Raw genomic sequence first — 5,461 nt, 5'->3', positions numbered from 1 at the left:
GTAAGGTTCTATCCACTGTAAAATGTCTAAGCGCGGGGCGGCAAGGCTATAAATAGAACAGCTCTGGGCACCAACTCTAGGTTAAAACTGATCGGCAACATGCTTGGCGTGCGTGTATATATATATATGTATATATATACTCGTGTTTTAGCAGGCTTTCAGCATTATTTACCCATTAACTTTTTACTCTTAAAAACAATAAAGACCCCCAAGTATTTTAGTCTTTTTTCCTCCTCCCTCTTTCTCCTTTTTTTCTTTCCCAGCGGGCGAGTTCGGGAGGAAAGGTGTGAGTAGAACTGGTGGCGGTGGTGGTGGGGGGTGCAGATCGGGCAGGTAAAACCACTTGGCCTCAGTGTGCGTTCGGCCGCAGTCAGGGACGGACTGCCGCGCGACCCGCTCCGCGCCGAATCTTCCACCCGCTCCTAAAACTTCCCTCCTACCTCCTCTTCGCCAGTCGTAGTTTTTCCCCCCCCCCAACCTCCTCCTTCGGGCTGGTCTCGAAGCTAGAGGAGCACGGAGGAATGGTGAAGGCTCCTGCTATGAATTGTACCCAGTGATGAGTGATACATTTAATCTTTACATATATATATATATTATATATTTTAGAAGTGAATATTTAGTGATAAGGGTTGCGTTCATATAAAAACCACACACTCTCACACACACACGTAAAAAGAATATTTATATATATAGATATGCCTTAAGAAACCATGCGCTGAAAGAGAAGTTCATTGCTACACTGATGATGAGCCGATTGGTCAAAAACCTCACGTTTCACCACGTCACTAGTATGCAGCAGTGGACGACACATGTCTGTACCTCCCGCATCTGGAACTCAAGTCAGTATTCCCCTCTACGCTACGACCACTGAGACGCCTGCCTGCCCACAGGCCCCTAAAATGATGACGACTTGTCGCCGCCAGAGAGTTCAAGGCTCCGCGCTATAGGATCGTTGGTCGCGGAAGAGAAGATCAATTTACGTATCCACAATGAAGGTAGGAAGGAACTGAGTGTCAGTCATCCTCGTTCGGAGTTGGTTATGTTACACGTCTCCCGAAGATAATTGGCTTGGACTAATTTGGGCAATCAGAGCCAACTTTGAGCATAGAGGGTATCCGCCATTGATGGAACAAGTGTTTTGAAAGGGAGGAAATCGCACCTTAACCTCGTAGTGCTTTTGGGAGAGGGGTTTGTTGAAGACAAGTGTTGCTCAAGGTATCAAAGCTAAATGTGAAGCGAAGGAAGAAAACGCAAAAGAATTTATTGATCAGCAATGTTGCCAAGGCAGAGGTGAAGTTTTGTGGAGTTAGATCACTCGACGACAGGGTTTTATTATGATTATTTTTTTTTACTAATGCATTTGACTCAGATTCGAAGTGGCTCTATCGAGTGGTGACTGATGAAGCTTGCATTTAACACAAGTTTTGGAAAAATCCGAAAATCTATCAGGTCAACTAAGATTATCAGAAACGAATTTCTCACTTTAGAAAAGAGGAAGTTAAACTCCACGCCGACGTTGCTCTCGTCCCAGACACGAAAATTTTCCTGAAAGTCATTTGAGTGAAAAGGATCCAGATTAAACGTGGAGAGAGAGAGAGAGAAAAAAAAACCCCAAAAGGACAACAACAACAGGTGCATTCTCTAGGTAAAGAAAATGAGAGCTGCTAGCCGACCCAGGAGGGACTAATACATTGGGCATGGAGCGGCATTTACACTATTTGTAGTGAGAACTGTCAACACATTTGAAAAGCCACTAGAGGTAAGTCTGCATGTCTTTCCCTTGAACTCGTTTTCTTTTCTTAGACCATGATTAGGAATACTCGTACAATGATCAATGATTTCAATGAATATCTACAGTCGAGTACGTAATATATATATATATATATATATATATATATATATATATATATATATATATATATATATATATATATATATGGTATCCGAAAGTGTAAATCAAATCATTTTGTCTAGAATCAAGAAACACACACACACACACACACACACACACACACACACACACACACATATATATATATATATATATATATATATATATATATATATATATATATATATATTGACAGGCAAAACTACAAGCACTCACCGGGGGACGTTTTCTGAAGCAATTTGGACAGAAATGATTCAGTTTACAATTTGGGTCACCAGAGCGATAACATAGTTTAGCGAGTCATGTCGGAAGAGATGAATTACGACAGGTAAATACAGCGGGCTTATGCGTTACGCCGGGCCCACGAGCATAACCCCCGAAGGCCATATGATTAAACGCTGTGTCGTCCATCGCTTCTGTGTGGTGAGGAGAAGACATGCGCGTTGATGATCACACCTTCGCTCATCAGAGGGGGACAACGACCCCGTCCATCCCTCCCCCCCAAAACCACCACTCGATGTTTGTCGTAATGGTATCACCTTCCTGGTATTGCGTTACTTCACCTTCCTGGTATTGCGTTACTACCGTTTACTACCCGGAGCGTTCCTGGACGTATCGTACGCTCCCGCGCGGGGAGAAATGGTGACGGAGTACGACGGGTGTCGTTGGAGCATTGGTTCGGTCGAGTTTATTGGTTATTTCTACTTTAGATCAATCGACTGTTTAACAGGGTCGTTACGGCGAACAGCGTCGTTTTGCAACCACGAAAGGAAAAGTCTTTAAGGTCCCCGACAGTTGTAATATATTCTTAGACCATTACGTATCCTCAATATGAAATATCTCTTAGGAATATGATATTCATTGGTCTTTATGCCTATCAATTACTTGGGTTACTTTGTGCCTATCAATTACTTGGGTTACTTTATGCCTATCAATTACTTGGGTTACTTTATGCCTATCACTTACTTGGGTTACTCTGTGCCTATCAATTACTTGGGTTACTTTGTGCCTATCAATTACTTGGGTTACTTTGTGCCTATCAATTACTTGGGTTACTTTGTGCCTATCAATTACTTGGGTTACTTTGTGCCTATCAATTACTTGGGTTACTTTGTGCCTATCAATTACTTGGGTTACTTTGTGCCTATCAATTACTTGGGTTACTTTGTGCCTATCACTTACTTGGGTTACTCTGTGCCTATCAGTTACTTGGGTTACTTTATGCCTATCACTTACTTGGGTTACTCTGTGCCTATCAGTTACTTCGGTTACTTAATGGCTATCAATTACTTGGGTTACTTTATGTCGGTTAATTACTTCGGTTACTTAATGGCTATCAATTACAAGGGTTATTTTATGTCTATCAATTACTTCGTTTATTTAATGGCTATTAATTACTTGGGTTACTTTATCAATTACTTCGGTTACTTAATGGCTATTAATTATTTAGGTTACTTTATGCCTGTTAGTTACTTGGGTTACTGAGGTCATCCACTTAGGTCAAAAACCATCATCCGAAAGATCTCTTTGACCCTGAGAGATGTCAAGAGATAATTCTAAGACCATAGAGGCCATCTTACTGTACATAATAAGATCCATTGAATTATTTATTGGTTGTTTGTTGAGGCATTAGGCCTATCGACCACTGGGGGTCATTAAGGCTGTCAAGGTCAAGAATAGTTATGATAACCAAACCCCGAAGAACTATTCTAACACCAACAGGAATTTAAGATAATGCTAAGATCACAATCTGACTTCCTTCCTTCCTTACTTACTTACTTACTTACTTACTTACTTACTTACTTACTTACTTACTTACTTATTTACTTGCTTGCTTGCTTACTTACTTACTAACTTATTTACTCTTACTTACTTACTTACTTACTTACTTACTTACTTACTTACTTACTTACTTACTTGCTTACTTTCAGGACTCTTCGGTTAGGAATATGAGACTGGTTGTTTGTTAACTGCCAAGGAAATTATCAACACTTTCAGAATGATTCTAAAACCACAACAGGTTTCACTATATATATATGTATATATATATATATATATATATATATATATATATATATATATATATATATATATATATATATATATATATATATAAAGTAACCTATATGTCGTAGAAGGCGACTAAAAGGGGAGGGAGCGGGGGGCTGGAAATCCTCCCCTCTTATCATTTTTTTTTAATTTTCCAAAAGATGGAATAGAGAAGGGGGCCAGGTGAGGATATTCCCTTAAAGGCCCAGTTCTCTGTTCTTAACGCTACCTCGCTAACGCGGGAAATGGCGAATAGTATGAAAGAAAGATATATATATATATATATATATATATATATATATATATATATATATATATATATATATATATATATATATATAAAACCTTGTGAGAATATTTGTGTATATGAAGGTGATATTCTAGGAGGGTGACTGCGGACGTGTGATGCGATCCACTGCATCAGAACCCGTATGGGGGGGAAACTTCACAGGAAATTAACGGTGTTGCAAATACACTTTTAATACATTTACTGTGAAAAGAATTGATTATTTTTTCATGTCTGTGCTATTGTACAGAGAATTTTTTTTGGGGGGAAGCCACGTTTCTATACAGAGTTCATTCATAATTTCAGTATATATATTTTTTTAATAATAATAGTATTAATCGTAATTACAGATTTAGTGGTACTATAATGAGAGTTTTTCAGAATCATGTGATTTGATGACGAGTGTTATATATGTGTGTGTGGAGAGAGAGAGGAAGCGCTGATACGATCCAGCGGCTTCGGTATGGTTTTGTAAGCGGCTACTGAATTACTCTGTGCTAACAAGAGACCGGTTGAGTTCAACGAGCATAACATTATCTTCTTGCAGTAAATGGTTGGCAGTAGCATTACGAACACTGTAGATGCGTCATTGCTTTTAACTTCTACTCAATTTAATCCTTGTAGTTTTGAAGGATTGACGCCAGTACTCAAATAAATTTCTTCTATTTTTTTTTGTCTTGATTCAGAAAAAACGATTAATGTAGTGACTACTTCCCAGTGACTCATGAAATCAAACCTAATGTCAAAGGTTTCCCCAGCTGTAGCGTCCATGATTTGACTCCAGGTATATGAATGAGATGTTCAGGTAGACAAGACTGGTGACGAGAGGAGTGAAAAGCCAGCTAATTGGTCAGGTTTCCAGCGTGGGAAGGACCCCAAACCTTCCAGGGAAATGTCTATTGGCCATCCACATTGGCATATTACGTAGCACGATTTTGACAGACATGCCAATAACTTCAGGTCCGCCAGTCGTACTCTCTTAAATAACATATCAGAATAAGTTGAATCAATAAATGACATGGTGTTGAGCTTGTTCGTCCGTCGATATGATTGGGCGTTCGCTGGTGGTTAAGGATCTTCAAGCAGTGAATGCATTCATGGTTCCTGATTTTGTTCCAGTGGGAGTATAAACTGCTCAATCTTGGCCTGACACAGACCTTCCCAATGACGAGGCCAGAATTGACTACGTAGAAGGCATCATTCTGCACAGAAGGAAGGTGGCGTTACGTTCTCAT

At 39.6% G+C, this 5,461-nt stretch overlaps 1 protein-coding gene across 2 annotated transcripts in view; it reads left to right on the top strand.

Annotated features, from left to right (window-relative positions):
• Window positions 1–346: 346 nt before the first annotated feature.
• The window catches only part of LOC139757187 (uncharacterized), a 105,843-nt gene continuing 100,728 nt past the window's right edge, over window positions 347–5,461 (top strand). For both annotated transcript variants that reach the window (XM_071677324.1, XM_071677322.1), the window contains exon 1: window positions 347–1,759. The gene's annotated coding sequence lies outside the window, so the exon portion shown is untranslated. The remainder of the gene's footprint in view (window positions 1,760–5,461) is intronic.

This window comes from Panulirus ornatus, chromosome 25 (genome assembly GCF_036320965.1).
Source record: "Panulirus ornatus isolate Po-2019 chromosome 25, ASM3632096v1, whole genome shotgun sequence".
NCBI classification, from domain to species: domain Eukaryota; kingdom Metazoa; phylum Arthropoda; class Malacostraca; order Decapoda; family Palinuridae; genus Panulirus; species Panulirus ornatus.
This window is presented reverse-complemented; position numbering and strand designations above follow the sequence as displayed.